The following is an 18,651-nucleotide window of genomic DNA, read 5'->3' as shown; positions in this document are numbered from 1 at the left end:
AGGAAGGCTGGGACGTCACCCCAGGGTGTCTGCAACACTGAAGTAGCTGGGTTTTGCTGCAGCTGCCTCCTCTGTTTCCTGCTGCCTGTGTTCAGTTGGGCAAGTTTCTTAACCTTTCCCAGCCTTGACTTCCGCCCTAGGACATCGAGGACAGGAGCACCTTCCTTGTGTGCTTGCGGTGCGTATTGGCAAGCACAGGGAGTTCTCCATAGGTGTGATGTAGGTTTACCATCACGAGAGGAGGTGAGTGAGGGCCCCTGTTAGAGGAAGAACACCACAAAGATTGGTATTGGGATGTTTGCAGTTTGTCAGTTGGACAGCACTGGGGTTGGCACTGGGCCTACCTGACAGGCAACAGATTCTCTTCCTCCTGCCTCCCCCCCCCCCCCATCCTCTGTGTGAGAGGCAGTTTGGCCCTACTTGTCCCTCTCCCCCTCCCATCTCGCCACACCCTCCCAGCACAAGATGTGCCTGCAAAGTGAACGCCACCTGCTGGCACAGCTCCTGGTGTGTGGCGTCTCTGTGCACACGCACCGCTTCAGCAGATGTTGTGACGCACCTGCTACACCCTCGTTCTCAGCTCCGGGGAGGCATCAGTGACTTAGATAGGTACAGGCTTGGCCCTGATAGAATTGACTTTCCAATAAGGAAAGTGGGTGCAGAGTGTTGGTGAGTGTTATTGGATATAATGATAAACAAAGTAAAGAGAAGGACTCTGGGGTGGGTGGGGAGTAAGGTTTGAGTGTGGCTTTTTTGAAGCCTTCTTGGAGCAGAGGAGGAGCGAAGCGGAGACCCTGGGAAGGGAGTGTTCCAGGTAGAGGGAACTGCATTCCTGATGGAGGGAACAGCAGTTACAGCGATCCTGAGACTGAGAAGATGGACCTTCTCCAGAGTCAGGCAGGGAAGAGACAGAGACTTGGGGCGATGCTGGTTATGGTGGGCTCATAGATGCTGCGAAGGAGGTAGAGTTTGGTTCCATTGACACAGGGTTGTCAGATAAACTAGAAGATGGCCATTTAAGTTAGCATTGCAGACAAACCACAGATAATTGTTTAGTGTGGATAGAATTGGGCATCCAATCTTTAGTTGCAAGTCTGGCTACCCCTCATTGGCAGGCTCAGAGCAGGGTCTGCTGTGCAGAGAGTGTTGCCTGGAAGGAGGCGTGCCATCAGGGGCTGGGGAAGGAGACTGCGGGTCCAGGCTGTGGTGCCGGAAGTGGAGGTGCTGAGCGATGTTGGGGTTCAGGATGTGTTGTGATTCCCATGGGACTTGGTGATGGCTTGGATATGCCAGGGAAAGCGGGGGGTGTTGGGCAGAGCTGGATCTAGGGAGGAAAGATTGAGTTGTCTCAGGGTCTGGTTGCCTGTGTACCAAGTTGCCAATTATATATGTGAGCCCACCCCATATGCTTCTTGGTGTGTTAATGATTCAGGTACCGGCGAGGCCAGAAAGCAGGCTGAATTAATTTGCTACCTTTTACTGCATTTGTTTTTGCACTCAGTAAATTTATATGCACTCTGCATAGATGGATGAACCGATTGGTACGATCATGAATGAATCCATCATCTTCTGAGCACTTAGCCGGTGCCAGACCCTCTGCTAATTGCTCTCCACGTCTGTCTGTTCTTGGAGCCGCACACAACCAGGTGGGGTTGATCTGTGATCACCAGCTGAGGGAATGGAGGCTCAGCCAGCATGTGACACGCATACTCTTTGCTCTGTGATGTCAAGGGTGTGTCTTTGCTTCCTAAAGTTCATGGGCAGAAAATCTACCCAGCCACCTTCAGCCCTCGGCAGGGGTGTTGTTTAGGTGCGGTAACATCTTGCAAAGCCATCTTAATCTGAAATGCCAGAAGTAGAACCCAGTTCTGTCTGATTCTAGAACTTTCTACAGCAGTGTTCTCAGACAGCAGTGGGAGTAGAAGCCAACGGGGGGGAGAGGGGAATCTGTTAAGCAAAGACTCCCCCTGAGCCTTCTGCTTGGGGTTCTGATTCAGGCAGACTGGCGTGTAGCTGAGAGAATTTGCATCTTGACAAAACCACAGTTGATTGGGGTGCCATTATTCTTCTGTCTGCTTTAGGAAGGGCTGCATGACTTGGCCTCAATTAGGACCAACATAGAAACCCCTTGTCCCTCGAATGCCTGATCCCGTCATGGGTATCAGTATGTGAGCGTGAGTGCGGTATGATGGCATGTGTTACTCAGACCCATATTTTTAGGGATTTCCACTGCTGTAATAGATGCCTCCAGGCAGAGCTGCATTCAGCACTGCGGCCTGAAATCGCTGTTTCTCGTGCATATTCATACACCCCCACGGTGGCCCTGCCTTCACCCGGCACCTGGGGCTTTCTTGTCCCTGTCGTGCTGCCTTCTCCCCACCCTTCTCATCACCTGTGCCAGTTGCCCTCAGATGCTCTCTAGACCTACAGTGTCACTCTCTCTAGCGTGCATCATTTCGGATGGGGTCTGGTGGGCTCCATCTGGGTGCCCGGAAGCCCCTGGTATAAAGAGCTTTGGGCGGTACAATGGATCTCTGCCTGAGGGTTCCACCCAGACACCTGCAAGCCCTTGAAATCAAGGTGCAGATACGGCCTGGCACCTTGAAGAAGTCGAGTAAAAAGTTCAGAACCTTAGTGGAAAAGCCAGGAGCAAAAAGAACAGCCGTCCCCGTGGGAAGGCCAATGGGAGTCGCATGGCATCCTGGGAGTGTGTGTGGGAGACCACAGGGAGGAGGGGTCCGGGTTATGCAAGGAGTTCTCAGCGACACTTCAGCTTTATGACAGTCCCCTTCTTCCCCCTTCTTCCTTGGAACTTTCTGTTGTGCACACAGTGACCCCTGACGAGCTGGGGTCGGGAATTCCACAGTTCCTTAAAGAGTTGTAGGCAGCCACTAACTGGTCCTACATGGGTTCTCCCCTTGTTAGAAAGCAGTGCTGATTAGGAAGGCAGTGAAACACAAGATTTGTTAATCAATGAAAGGATTCTCAGGGCAGCCTGTATCTTTTATCAGTCTTGGTTCCTGTAACCAGATCATGGCCTCTGGGTGCAAGGCGGGTGAAGGATTTAAAAGTCACAGATTCTATGGCCCGAGTTCATGTCCTTGTCGCCCATTGGCATTGATAATTGTATGATTGTCCTCTATGTTACCTACAAATTAGTTGTCAAGGTGTTGGTGGTGGGGAGCACATAACCAGTGAGAAGGATCCAGAAGGAAGTGTGGTACACCCCCTGTCCCCTCACACCTCCCACACTCACTACCCCAGTGTGCACCCTGCCATGATTCCCCATGCTGCTGACTTAAGGGCACACACACTTGATACTAAATGTCTCTTCATATCTCACTAAAGAGCTGCTCCCTGTAAAATGGTTCTGTTAGAACTTGAGATCCTCTCCACCCCACTGGCTACTATGCCAAGTACGGTCCTCAGGTTACAGCAGTTATACTGCTGTGACCGCTGTTAATGCCACTGCTGGTGTTGTTAAGATAGCTACCGTGGACCGGCCTCTGGTGCCTCCCCTGTACTACTGGCTCCATTCTGGTACTTCTCAACCCAGGCGTGGGTTTTCCATCAAGGACTCTAGAACAGTCCTCCGTGCCCCTGGTGGTATGTAGTCAACCTGCTGGGAAGAGAATACATGGATCCAGATTGGTAGGGTTCTGATACCCTCTCCACCATTTAGCGGCTGTAACTCTGGGTGCATTGGTGAACCATTCTGTTCCTTAGTTGCTCTTACCTCTGAAAATGAGGACATGCTATTTAGTGTTCTCCCGGGAAAGAGCATTTGCCTGTCTAATCTCGTGTATATATCCTGTCGGTTCTGTTATATATGATATAGAAAGGGGTTTATGATAAGGAATTGGCCCATGTGACCTTGGAGGCTGAGAAGTCCCAAGTGAGCTGATGGTGTCGTCTGGTCTGAAAGGCAGCTGGCTTAAGAGCCAAGGAGACCTCTGTCTCAGTTTAACTCCAAGGGCAGGGAATGACCAGTGTTCCAACGCAAGGCAGTCGGGCAGACCGGCTGACTCACGTTAAGGAGGGCAGTCTGCTTGGTCTGTCAACTCAAATGTTAATCTCATCCAAAAACACTCTTACGGACCGATATGCCCAGGATAATGAGGGAGCAGACATCTGGGTGCTCCATACCACAGTCAGGTTGACACATAACACTTATCATCATAGTGCATAATATCCATCTGTATCCTATGGAGTGAGGATGATAAGAATAAATGAAAAATGCAGGGTGCCTAGAACAATACTTGTCGTGTCAGAAACCCTCGCGTATGTTACATGGGATTATTTCTATCACGATTATCAGCGTCGTTGTTTTCACTGCGGCAGTGGTTTGGGGCCAGGAAACTGGATGGAACTGCTGGCTCAGCTTGCTACTGTCGGAGTGGCCTTAGGCTAAGGATTAGGATGCTGAGCTTCAGTAAAAGGTGTTCCCTTGGGTTCAGAAAACACAGGAGCAAGCACAAGGCAGGTGCATGGCCCGTAGTAGGTGGTACAGTCACCAACGTGTCTTCACCAGTAGTTCAAAGATGTGTGGTCCTTGATTCCAAGGTTTCCACTGTTTCCCAAAACACAGATGTGAGGAGAAAGGATTTCACACACAGAGAGTTGCTGAAATGAAGACTCTCTGAGAGTGGCGGAACCCATCAAGAGCTGACTTCTGCCTGTAGGAGTCAGGAAGACTTCACATGCATTGTGTGTTGAAGGGGACCGCAGAGTTGAGTAGGAGTTTCCTGCTTCGGGTAATGGTGGAAGCCCCAGCTACAGGAAAGACCACGGGGATGCTGTGGTGAAAGGTAAGGGGTGGGAGGAGTGGGACGGAGAAGGGGAGAGGCCAGGGCCAGATCAGAGGACGTTTGCATTCGGTTCCTTCAGCTTTAGTAACTTGCCTTCCCTTTTGCAAAGCACATGTTTTTCACAGACGTTATTTTCATGTCAGTTGGAACTTGTTGCAACCTCTGTATAGAAATAGCTTGAATAAAGTACTCAAGGTACCAGATGTGTACTGTAAGTTCTGACAGACCTGAAAAGCTGACCAAGTTCAAATCGGTGTTTTGATGAGTCAGGTGATGCTGTGTCCCTCCCCAGCATGGAGAGGGGAGGGTCAGTGCAGTGTGGGGAGCCCATACGCCACCTCATGGCTCCTTTTCCTTTCCTCTGTTCCAGCCAGAGATTCAAGGCCTGTGCTTGGTGTAGCTGCATCACTAATGTATCGAGCCCTTCTCTGTCCTTATTCAGCTAGGCCAGTTAAGGCAGTGGGCACAACCTGGGACTCATGTGACCATGAGCTGAGGTGCATTGGCTGCACTCCAAGGTGGCACTGTTAGACTTGCAAAATAGGAATGAAAAAGGGAAAATTTGGGGGGCAGTCTGGTTAACCAAATCATATACGTAGAGTGCAGAGCCGTGACGATTACTGTACAAATGATGGTAATGATTCTGTTCTATAGAAGATACTCTGGCTACCGCTTTAATTGTGCTTACAGAATCTTTATATATGTTATCTGATTTAGTCTTCACCGCACCCCCATAAGGCAGGTATCACTAGGAAACCCGCTTAACAGAGGAGAAAGATAAGGCCTAGGAAGTTGTTTAACTCCTGAGTGGAAGGACACAAGGCTTGTGGATGGCAGAGCTGAGACGTGGACCCTGGCAATCTGGCCCTGGATCCCATTCTCCTAACAACTGAAGGGCACGAATTAACATTTTAACTCCTGTTTTAATAGCTTCCTACACAAATAACTAATGACCCATTTGCATTATTCTCTGCAAGTGTTTGGGGGGGGTGTGACAGCTTGTTAAAAAATTTAATATTCAGAGCGGTGCTGCCACAGCTCTTTGACAGTTTCAGATATAAATTTACCTTAAAGATGTACAAGTACAAATTATGCAATTTGATTTTTAAGTGCTTTTCCAGCAATATAAATAATGAAGTGTGTTGGAACTGGCAGGTATAGTACATTAAATTGAGTGCAATTAAAAGACCGTGGTATTTTTAAATTAACAAGAAAAAAAAATAATGGGTGAAATTACGAAATCTGAATCTGTCTTTGCTGGCTCCCGCAGCTGATAACGAGGCAGCTTTGTACCCTGGGTCTCTAGCACAGCCATAGTCACATACACCAGAAAGAGCGCTTGGATTTCACTTCTGTAACAGGCAGCTGCCGTTGCCAACAACATCATCTTTTCAGTTCTCCTTTGGAAAGCAGATGACAAGGGGGTATTCTGCAAAGACATTGGAGCTGAAATGATGGCCCGCCTTCTGGGTGATGTCTCCGTGACACATGTGACAGGCAGGATTCTCTGTGCAAGACGCAGGGAACATCTGCATCTCCCCCTCGCAGGGGTGGACTCCAGCCTTTCCCGCAGCCGCGTCTGCCCGCCGGTGCAACTGTTCATGCTGTTGGTCACGACCTTTCCGAGAGTTTGCTGTGTCGACCAGGAGTTCCTGTAAAACTCAGGCTTCATCACTATAGACTTCTGTTTCCAGCGTCTCCTGCGCCCGCCCCGCCACCCCGTGTTCCAACATTAGTGAGATGCAGGCCAGTCAGCAGGGACAGACTTTGTTGTCAGCACACCTGCGCCCTGACATTCCCCTGAGTAGCGCCTGTCACCCCACCCACCTGTCCGCTGACTCTATCAGTAACACCCTGTCTCTGTATTTAGAGACTTCACGGGAACTCTTTGTCTTTTTACATCCAGACACTTGGCCTGCCGTGTGGGTGTCCTGTGGCCCAAATGGGGACCCTGAGCAGCTTTGTGCTGGGATGTTCCTCCATGTTCAGCCCCTGTGCCAGGACTGTGCTGAGGCTGCCGTCACAAAGTGCCGGAAACACAGCGGCTTAAGCAATAGTGGTGCACTGCACCCTGCTTTGGAGGTGCCACAGTGGCACTCGGTGTTGGCACAACCAGACTTTTTCTTTATTAAAATCTTATAAAAATTAATAGGGAAAACTCATCCATTTTTGTGGGATACTTGTACTATTCAGTATACATATACACTGTAAACAAATCACATAAGACAATTCACATTGCCGCTTCTGATCTTTTACAAAAATTTATTTATTTGAAGAAGTTAGAAAGAGGGAGAGAGAGGTATTTTTCGTCTACTTGTTCACTCCCCAAATGGCCACAACAGCCAGAGCTGGGCCAAGCTGAAGTCAGGAGCCGGGAGCTTCCTCCAGGTCTCCCATGTGGGTGCAGGGGCCCAAGGACTTGTGCGATCCTCCTCTGCTTTCCTAGGCATGTTGTCAGGGAGCTGGAATGGAAGAGGCGTGGCTGGGACTCTAAGCAGCACCCATATGGAATGCCAGGGCTGCAGGCAGCAGCTTCACCCACCGAGCCAAAGCACTGGCCCCGTTCTCTGACCTTTATGTTTGTCAACCTATGAGCTCCGTTCTTCCAGGTCTTCTCCTAGTGTGTGACATATCGTTTGGAACTGTGGCCATCCACTGTGCTGGGGAACACTGGAGCCTATTAATGTCTGTCTGAGTGTGAGTGCCTGTCACCTAACTGCCGTGTGTCCCTCCTCCCACCCGAGTCTCAGCTTCTGATAATTGCCTGGCTTGTGGCTGCACGGCTCCAGTCCTGTGCCATCACCTCCCCCTGTTCTTTTCACAAGGGGCTGTGTCTCCATCTCTAACCAGCTAGCCACAGGGCATAGTGACAAGAGTCCTGGGCATTAAGAGCCCAGCAAACCTGGGTCCCAGTTCAGGCTCTGCTCGTGCTAACAAGCTGGGTGACCCTGTGCCAAGGATTAAGGTCCCCAAGCCTCCATTTCTTCATTTGTAAGATACAGATACATGATATGTGCTTCCCAGAGTAGAGGTGTGTGTTTTTTTAAAAAGATTGATTGATTGATTGATTGATTGATTGATTTTGAAAATCTGATTACAGAGAGGGAGGGAGACACATAGAGAAAGAGAGAGGTCTTCCATCCACTGGTTCATTTCCCAGATGGCCACAACAGTCAGGGCTGAGCCAGGCTGAAGCCCCCAGAGCCAGGAGCTTCATCTGGGTCGTGGGTACAGGGGTCCAAACGCTTGGGCCATCTGCTGCTTCTCCCAGGCCATTAGCAGGAAGCTGGATTAGAAGTGGAGCAACCAGGACCCAGACGCACCACACCACAATGCTAGCTCCAGAGTAGAGCTTTATAAAAATTACAGCCTTAGGAAACATTCGCCTTTCCTTCCTTGTGTGATCTCTAAGCTCTGTGTTACTGCTTTGAGGGATATGTGAAGGCTTGGCCTTGACCTTTAAGGAAGGGCTGGCAAATTATGACATGCAGGTAAATAATGTTTCTGTAAATGACGTTTTATTGGAACCCAGGCGCTGTTTATTTATGTATTGACTGTAGCTCTTTCAGGAGCACCCGGTGGTAGTTGCAACAGAAATCATGTTGGCACACAAAGCCTAAAAGATGTAGTGTTTACACCTTTAAAGGAAAGGTTTTACCTCCATTCAACAATCTTGCAATCTTGGTGGGAGCTAATAAAATGCCAGCTATCATACGTATTGCCTATTATTGTAGACTTTAGGTTTCTTTTTATTTTTTTATCTTATCATGTAGCTCTCTTGGGTCTTTGATAGCTATTTTGGCTTTTCTGATATGTTTTATGTCATTCTTAGTTCTCTTTTACGGTTGCTATAAAACATTTTTAGTTATCCAGCTGTTTTTTCCCCCCTTTCCATAGACTCTTCTCCATGTGGTGTGCAGGTTTAACCCACTTGGCACAGTCTGTCATATGCAGAGAGTTCACTGTGGCTGGGGATATCTCTAAAAGGATTTTCAAACCTGTGACTGAGTGGTTCCTGCTTTCCGAGTTTCATCTCCAAACGCTGGCCCCAGTGGGGAAGCTCAGAGCTGTGACTCGGGACTTCTCAGCAGCCACTGGAGAGAGCAGTGAATCTGCATAAGCCATTTTCTGATGTTTTGTGCAAAAATATCCTTTGTTGCCAAAATATCACCCTACAACTTATACTGCTAGTGTCTGTAATGCATAAAAACATTGAACTGTCTTTTGGAATAAGCACTCAAAACAAAACAAAACTCCAGGCTGTACAGGAGCCATGATTTGGTGGGAATATGGATTTGAGACAGATTTTTGTCCATACATCAGACCCTCTTCATTTACCAGCTTATTGCCGTGGGCCATTATTCAACTTCTCTTAGCTTTAGTTTACTGGCCTCCAAATTGGAACGAATACCTACTGCAGAGAGCTGGTGAGCGGATTAGTTGGGATGATGCATATACAGCAGTTAGGGCCATTGCCCTACCTGCAGTCCTTGCTTGAGGGGAGTGGGGTCTCGAAGGATCTTTTAGAGATAGTTTCTCTGCAAAGTCCCTCACAATTACGGTACCGTTTGTAATGGAACCTCCAATGATCAGAAGTCTTCATCAGGGGCTGGCACTGTGGCGCAGCGGGTTAACACCCTGGCCTGAAGCACCGGCATCCCATATGGGTGTTGGTTTGAGACCCAGCTGCTCCACTTCTGATCCAGCTCTCTGCTATGGCCTGGGGAAGCAGTGGAAGATGGCCCAAGTCCTTGCACCCCTGCACCCACGTGGGAGACCCAGAAGAATCTCCTGGCTTTGGATTGGCGCAGCTCCGGTCGTTGTGGCCAATTGGAGAATGAACCATCAGATGGAAGACCTCTCTCTCTCTCTCTCTCTCTCTGCCTCTGCCTCTGCCTCTCCTCTCTCTGTGTAACTCTGACTTTCAAAGAAATAAATCAATCTTTTAAAAAAAAAGTCTTCAGCGGGCACCTGCTTGCCATCACCTTTAGATTCTGCCACATCAGATACCCATCACCTGGACCCCCTCCGTGTTCACTCTGCTCAACGCATATGGACGTCTGCTTTGTTTGGACTTCGTGTGTTTGTTTATCTTCCAGTTTCCCAAATATATCAGCCTCACCCTTATCTTAGGGCTTTCATATCTTACCTTTCTGTCTTACCTGTTCCACCTTTCCCACTTTGGCCCGGTTAGTTCCTTCTTATTCTTCAGTTCTTGATTCAGTTCTCACTTTCTCAGGCCTTTCCTGAACCAGTCTTGGTCAGGCTCTATGGTGATCCTATTCTAAACAACAAACAAAACTTCTTTCTGAGTCCCTACCACATGCCGGTAAGTACACTGTGTGCTGCAGATAAAATGGAAATCAAAAACTGCACCACCTCTCCTTGTGTGGAACTTGCAGTCAGCAGGAGAGAGAAGGATTGCAATGATGCAGGTAGACCTGGATTCCTCTGTGATGGAGTTCTGCAGACCCCCAGCCCACCTGCCTTGAGAGCCAGCTCACACTCAATGAATTAGATGCCTTGGGGCTTGCCAGAGTCTGATGATGAGTCTTGGCTCTTATTGCTTCCAAGGCCCAACTGCTTCCGATGAACAAGAGTGAGACAGATCCCAGGACAGTGACCCATACAGTGGGAATAGCATGAGCCAAAGCCTGGTGCTGGAGAAAAAGGTAGGACAGTTTACTGGACCTAGAAGAGTGAGGGTAGACGTGCTGCACCAGGGGTGTCATTGGACACTGATAGGCATGGCTGTTGGCCCCATGCAGTTGTGTCTCTGTCCCTTGAGAAATTAAAGCCACTGAGGGATCTTCAGTGGAGGAGTTACATGGTCAGATTATCTTTTAGAACAGAATCCCCTGTGGAGGATGGATTGGGGACAAGAAGGCATGCAGGGTAAGGATGTGATGCCAAATGTAATAAGTCAGGCCCCAAAACACAAATCCTGCATGGTTCCACTTAGGTGAGAGTCCTAGGATGGCCAGATTCATGGAGGCAGGAAGTAAAATGGTGTTTGCCAAGGCCTCGGAGGAGGGGTTGAGGGAGAGTTATTATTTAATGTGTTCAAGTTTTAGTCTAAGAAGATGAAAAGACTTCTGGAGATGGATGTCAGTTAAAATGGTGTAGGTGGTAAACTTCATGGTCTTGTGTTTGACCACAGTTCAAATTAACTTTAAAAAGAAAGATGGGCTCAGGAAAAAACACTGACAGCTGCTTGTAGCAGTCAGTGAGAGAGATCTACAAAGAGTGAGGGATGTGAAGGTGCTGGTAGAAGTTTAGAAAATACAGTTACGTTAAGGGGCTTTGGGGAGGAAGACTAGCTAGGCCTGCATGTTGGCTGAGCTGTGGGGCAGTTTGGGAAGAGGGCATGCTGTGGTAGCCATGGGTCCATGCTTGTCTGGCTGGTGGGACCACTGATCAAGACAGAGCAACTTAGTTCAATCTCTCACAACACTGTGACTTTCAACACTTATAACTAATTAATTGGGCATTTGATGAGCTTCCTAATGAACTATAAATAGCACAGAAGCAGAGGCTGCATTTGCCTTCTTCAGCATCCCCATTACCTGGTGTACTGCCTTGAACACAACAGAAACTCCATAGATACTTGTGAAAGGGGCATGACTTGCAGTTTACCATTCCTGCCTTTCCACTCACTGACTTGATTCTAAAGCTGATGTTTAGCCTTGAGGTCTTAGGGAGCAATAAATAATACCTCCTCCTTCTGTGTCTACAATGCAAACAGAAGGGTACCAGAATACCACTTTTGTTCAAACCATGTAGACTTGTTTCCTTGCCCAGTTAGACCGGACAACATCAGGTCATTTTTCAGAGACATGGCCAGCTGCAGTGGACAGACCAGGAAAGACCAGGGAAGCAGGGCCAGCAAGAATGCTCAGTCCTCACACGTACTTGGCGCTCAACTGTGTTGCTCCACTTCCCTGAGAAGGAGTGTGGTTGAGAGGACTGGCGTGTTGCTTTGGGAGAACTTGTTCCTCCTGGAAAGCTGAAGAATGAGGTGGAAGAGTTGTTATGTGTAAATCAGATAGATTTTTGTGCTGCACTTTTCAGAGATGTAGATTTTTCAGGGAGGGAATCTTGGTGGAAGCCAAAGTCTCTGGACCATTTTCTGTCAAGTCTAAACTGAGCACGAGATGCAGGGTAGGGCACCTGTCTCCTATTTTGTGGGCTCATCTGGGGCAGCCTTTATAACATTTCTCTTAGTTTTTCTGCTATTTAAGGACCCAGAGTGAATGTGGTGGTTTTTGATCACCTGCTTCTCAAGTATTTTCTAACTTTTGGATCTGCCAGATAAACTGGGTTAGGTCTTTAGTCTGTTTTATAGAGGAAAGAGGCTGTGGGAGTCAGGGACATCCAAAAACATGGTGCCGGCATCTGCTTAGCTTCTGCCGAGGGCCTCATGGTGGCTGAATTCATGGTGGAGAAGCAGAAAGGGGAAGCTAGTGTATGTGAAAGAACATGAGAGGGAGACAGGGAGGGAGGGAGGAAGGTAAGGGGGCTGGAGAAAGAGAGACAGACTATGCAGGACAATTTTTACATCATGACCTAACACATACCTGTATGCACACTCATTGACCCAAAACAAAAGTTTCAGGAAACAGTTATATAGGCCCAAATATAGATGAAAGAAAGAGTTATTCTGTGATAAGAAAGGAAGCAAGAGAGCAGGCTGAGAAAACCAGACTCATTTTGGACATCCAGTCTAGCCCCTGTGAGACCTAAGCCACTTCTGTGATGTGGGCATTAATCCCTTCCAAATGCAGTGACCTATAATCACTTCCCACTGCCCCTACCTCTTAAAGGTTCTACCACCTCTCAAACCATTACATTGAGGAGCAGGCTTCTAGCACAGGAACCTTCTGGGGCCAAGCCATATGCAAACCATAGCAAGTGATGTAGTTAGTGGAGCTTTAAGCTGATAAGATCTTGTTGTGCCAAGTATTGTGGTTTGGATATGAGTTTGGATGCTGTATGTTCCACAAAGGGCCTTGTGAAACACTTGGTCCCTAGCATGGCACTAGTGGGACTTTCAGGAGACAGGGCCCTGTGGGAAGTTCCTGGGTCACTGGGGGCTTACCTTTGGAAGTTGGTTACCAGGGGAGAAGGTTGCTATAAAAGTCCAAGTTGGGCCCAACCAGTTTCTCTGCTTCCTGGGTCAACACGTGAGTCTTCCTCTGCCAGTGGCCAGCAGTCTGCCAGATGCAGACACCTGATGGCCAGCCAGTGAGGCCTCCTGGTGATGGACTTGAACCACAAAACCATGAAATCGAGGATGCTCTCCCTTCTACAGGGTTAGGTACCTCGCCTGTTTAGTTGTAGTCACAATGAGCTCACTCTTCTCCTCTTCCTCCTCCTCTTCTATCTTTGCTTCCCTTCCCTCTACCTCTCCCCTTCCTCCTCCTCCTCCTCCTCCTCACTACTTCTTGACTTTACTCAGTAACTACTTCAATAGGGAAAAGAGCTGAACTTAGTTCCACTTGCTCCTCAGTAACTAGGTATTTATTTATTTTTTTAATTTCACTTCATTTTATGTATTTGAGGGGGAGGGGGGAAGGGGAGAGGGAGAGGTCAATCCAGTTCCCCTACATGGGTGGCAGGAACCTATCACCTGCTGCCTAGCAGAGTCTGCATTGCTAGGATGCTGGAGTCAGGAGTCAGAGCCAGGAATCCAGCCCAGGTACTCTGATATGGGATGTGGACATCCTAATTAGCATCTTATCTGCTAGGCCAAACACCTGCTCCAAACGTCACACTTGAAAGGAAATACTTTCATGTGAGACGTTTTAGGAGCCAGGTCTTCAGGATTCTTCACTGTCCCGTATGTCACACATACAGGCAAGAGTAGTCAGCATTCTTCAAAATCTTAAACGAGGCTTCAGAGAAATGACAATGTGCTTTGTTCCTGCTTGCTGAGCAAATCAAACTTTTCATGAATGAAGCAACTCAGATTTCACCACGCACCTCTTTCTCTTTGTATCTGAAACTTGCTTTAGGAATTAGAAAATAAGAGATTCTAGTTATACCTCGCCTATGTGTGGGCAGTCATAAAGAATAAAGAAAGGAGACATTGACAGCCTGCCATGGGAGGGCTCAGGCAGGACTTGGCTGTAGGCGAACTAATTATGGAATATGTAACACACAAATGTAAATGCTAGGTCTTGATAAATTTCCTTTGAAAAGCATTTCCATATTTTACATAGAGCTAGCTGTTATTTCGGTGCAATGGATCATGTGCAATTGCAAGCCATTTGGTAGAGACCTCGTAATGACTTTCTTCTTGCCTGGTGTGGACTCGCCTACACAATGGGTTGTGCAATGCAGCCACTCTGAGACTGTGGCCAAATGCGGCAGACTCAGCTGGCGCTGCACTCCCTCCAACAAGGAAGGAAGTGGGAAGCGCTTCCATGGCTCCCACTGGCTTCAGTGGGAACCTGAGCGTTGTAATGTGCTTACAAGGCTCTCTCTGATCTGCTCCATCTATCTTTCTAGCATTTTCTTTCATTGGTCCCTACCTCACCTCCTGCGCCTTAGTCATATCGAGGAGTTATATCCTTACCATAAGCATTACTCCTTCTGGTCCTCAATCATAGGCTCCCACAATGTCTTATTTTCTGGGGCCTTTCATATCTTAGTAATTTTTTCACAGTGCCCATAGGCCAAATGAAATACCTGTTTGATTTATTGCATCTTTGTGTCCTAATAACTTTGTAGTATTTTGGAAAAAAAAAAAGAACACAGAGAAATGGAAGAAAAAATATTGTTATTTCACTCAACTGCAATTATTTCCTTATGGAATGTGTGCACCTGTTACACAAGCTCTCAGATCTTGGAATCAGGCTGGACAAGCTGGTGTACATCGATTTTCATGCAATTATTTCTTTTTCTCATATCGACTTTGAAAATTCGGCTTTACAAAAGGTACAGCTTCAGTAGGATTTAATGCAGTTTAGTGTCACAACTCTGAACTACCTTGGCTAGTAGTTGGGGTTGGAGTCATTTGTGCCAGATACTGAGACTTGCTCGGCTTTGCCTGATTTTCATGGAAATATGTTGGTGCCTGTGCGGAGCTGGCAGCTTTGGGTACCTTGGCACACGGTTTGGGAACCATGGTTCTCAGTGTTAGCACATACTTTTTGCTCTGTGTAAGCTCATCTTGCCAGGCTCACACAAACTTGAAATTCTCCCTTAACCTTGAAGACTGAGGTAGGAGGTTCTTCCGTGTGCTTTCTTGGTACATTGTCATTAGCCCTACCGTGTTGTCCCTTCACACTCTGATGTCATCTTTGTTTCTCGTGTCCCCCACTGGGCTTTAAGTTCTTTGAGGGATCGGGACTGAGTAGCGAGTGCCATATTGTAGTTGCTGCGTAAATGTATGAATTTATTTACTTATTTGAGAGGCACAGAGAGGGAGACAGGCTGACAGACAGCTCCCATCTCCTGGTTTACTCTACAAATTCCCGCAATGGCTGGAGGAGTGGACTGGAGCCAGGAACTCCATCCAGGTCTTACACCCGATTGGCAGGAACCCTACCACTTGAGCTACTGCCTGTAACCTCCCAGGGTCTGCACTGGTGGGAAGCTGGAATCAGGAACTGGAACCAGGGGTCCTCAGGTGGATGCATCTCACCCAGCATCTGAACTGCTAAGCCACAGGCCTGCCCCTAGGAATAGGAATTTGACGACTGAGTGCATATGATCAGATCTTGCTCAGACTGAGTTTGCTGACTGGAGAAAATAGTACCAATCCGAGAGATGCGCAAGTGCCGGCTCTTCTCCTTTGTGGATGAATGTCGTTTGTAGAAGCCTGACCTCAGGGGCGTGCAGTGTCTCTGTGTCCTGTGACCGTATATGCTCCTTGGCTGCATATTGCAGCCCTCCCTGCTCACGGCACAGGGCCTCATGAATTACAATACAGTAGTATTAGCCGTAGAGGTCATTTCAATCCTTTTGCATTTATTCATGTTGTGAGACACTGACCCTTATGCCATCTCTTTGGTTCAGAAATTGTAGGTGTAACCTGCTTCAGATGTGTTTGGTCCTTCCTTTAGAGGGAAATATATTAAGTGGCCTGATGGCTCAATCTCCTAGCACACTGTAGCATGATAGAAAATTCGCTTGTGCTGCAGTTATTTAATCTAGACATGATGGAGCCTTGGGGACCATGCCATAGGTCCTACCAGGGAGAACAGAACTTGGGTCTTATACCACAGCAGGTGGGCAGGGTCTCTGTAGGCCTCAACTAGCAGATGGTGGCTGGCCAGGTGCCTGTGCACTGGTTCTGTGTGTTTCTGGAACTAATATAACATCAGCAGCTTCTTCTGATATAATGGACATCGTGGAAGAGGGATGGCCATTTCCCCCACCAAGCTAAAATCACTCAGATGGCTTTCCTGAGCTCTGTGCATAATGCTTTGCTTCAATTTTGCTTTATCTTCATTGTATGAAGATGATGATGCTATATTTCACCACAGGTGGCTGTTTTTTATTACCAAATTCAACAACAAGGAACAGGAACATTGGCTAATAACAGTAATACTCATCCCACTAAAGGTCCTATGTGTTTCCAGTGAAGAACATCATGTCCCATGCGTGTAAGATTTCTTTACCCAGGCCTTTGCCGTGGGCTTTTAAACATGTGCATTTTAAGCCTCCGCCTGCAGCACTGGCATCCCATAAAGGACCAGTGCATGGCCCAGCTGCTCCACTTCCCATCCAGCTCTCACTGCTAATGTTCCCCGGGAAAGCAGTGGAAGATGGCCCAAGTGCTTGGGCCCATGTACCCATGTGGGAGATGTGGAAGAAGCTCCTATCTCCTGGCTTTGGCTTGACCCAGCCCTGGACATTGTGGCCATCTGGGCAGTGAACCAGTGGATGGAAGAATCTCTCTATATCTCCCTGTCTCTCTATAACTTTGACTTTCAAATAAATAAAATATTTTAAAAATGCATTTTCAGAATAACCTGGGAGGTAGGACAGTTTGTTCCCAGTCAATCAAGGCTCAGAGGCATTGAACTGCTTGCCCAAGGCCAACGCATCCTGTAACCCTTCTGTGTCCTTGTCTGTAGCGGCTCGGTTGCTGTATGGGAGTCTGCTTTCACCCGGGCTGCACCTGCGTGGGTGTTGCAGCCCTTAGCCACACAGCTTGTGGCTTCGGAAAGACTCAAGGTTAGCTGAACCGTTACCCGTGGAAAGATGAAGGTCTGCATAGCTGCTTAAAATCTACTCTCTCTTGACCTTTCTTTATTGAGGGAAAAGATCTGTTTCCATTATCTTTTCACACCATTACATACTGATACTGCTGCCGAGTGTTAAGAGTGGTAAGGAGCAGCAAAAGGAGTACTTGAAGCAAGTTCAGGGAATGTGAAATAGCATGAAGCCAGCACTCTGGTGTAGTGGGTAAAGCCACCGCCTGCAGTGCTGGCATCCTGTATGCTCTGCTTCCCATCCAGCTCCCTGCTAATGCACCTGGGAAAGCAGCAGAGGATGGCCCATGTCCTCGGGCCCCTGCACCCACGTGGGAGGCCCAGATGAAACTCCTGGCTCCTGACTTTGGCCTGGCCCAGTGATGGCTGTTGCAACCATCTGGGGAGTGAACCAACAGATAGAAGATCTCTCTTTCTCTCTCTCTGCCTCTCCCTCTGTTTATCTAACTTTGACTTTCAAATAAATAGATCTTAAACAAAAGGGAAATGTATTTTTAGAAAACAGCGTGGAGGGTGGGGGTGAGTGGTGGAATTGCTTCTCCTTTGGCTTCTGCTCCCAGCATTCCTGGAGACAGTTGGCTAGTGCCTGTGCATCTCTGGATCTCATGTGCTTCATGTAGTGTGGACAGTTACAGTGGCTTCTCTGCTGGCCTCCAGGGCATCAGCAGGTGAGTGCTTGGGGGATGATTCTTATCTCATCTGGGCTTCAGAACACCTCCAATAAGCACAGGTGCCCCCACCCCTTCTGTCAAGGCCCTGGTCAGTGCGTTGCAGACAGGACCTCCCGGCTGCTGGCCTACTTTCCTATACTGTTAAGCATTGCTGACCCCACCTGTACACTCACATGCTGAGCAAAAGTCACTTCAATATGGGATCAAGCCTATTACCTCTGCCCTGTCATTAAATAATATAATGATTCTATAAAGCAATGAAAGTTAAGTGCAAGAAGAAATACTCCTATAAAAATTAAGTTGCGTGTTAAGGCAAATTGGCTGAAAAACAGTTGTCAAAGATAGGCAAGATTACTACAAGCTGGGGAAAAGATAAAAATATGACAGGGATTCTGCACTGATTCACTTACAGATGTCTTTCAAGATCCCTGTGTACTTAAACTCAGGCTGCAAGCATTTGGCAGTTTCTTTGTGGTTTATGCAAGATGGGCAATGTAGAATTTCAGACAGCGGGCACCTCCTTGCAGGAAAGGCCTTTTCCCTGTTGGGAAAAGATTTTCAGGTGAATTCAAGCTTGCATTGAGAACTGAAGTCAGCCCTGTTGGTGCTGGATTAGAGGATTCCTGCTCAGTTGTTATCCCCATTCTCCAGATGAGAACAGTGAGGCACCTTGAGGATAATCAAGGATGGAGAGAGCCAGAGTGAAGAATTATCATTGGTATCCGTTGTCTGCTTCTGTCTTTAGAATGCCATAGATATAATTATAGACAGCAGCTTTTGTTGTTGTGGTTAAAATCAGGCTGTGGCATGCACAGCTGACCTTGGCATTCTGAAGTCCCAGATTTTTCAAGCCAGGCTAAGCACTATGTCCTCACCATCCTGCTGGGAGTGAGGGCGTTTCTCTGCTTAGCCATCCTCTCCCATGGGAGGAGAGTTGTCCTCACAAGC

At 47.8% G+C, this 18,651-nt stretch overlaps 1 protein-coding gene across 5 annotated transcripts in view; it reads left to right on the top strand.

The window, feature by feature from the left end:
* Positions 1-18,651, top strand: part of LARGE1 (LARGE xylosyl- and glucuronyltransferase 1) — a 565,741-nt gene that overhangs the window by 229,016 nt on the left and 318,074 nt on the right. The window lies entirely within an intron of this gene.

The sequence above is a fragment of the Oryctolagus cuniculus genome, chromosome 11 (assembly GCF_964237555.1).
Source record: "Oryctolagus cuniculus chromosome 11, mOryCun1.1, whole genome shotgun sequence".
NCBI classification, from domain to species: Eukaryota; Metazoa; Chordata; class Mammalia; order Lagomorpha; family Leporidae; genus Oryctolagus; species Oryctolagus cuniculus.
The sequence above is the reverse complement of the archived record's forward strand: the minus strand, read 5'-3'. Positions and strand labels throughout refer to the sequence as shown.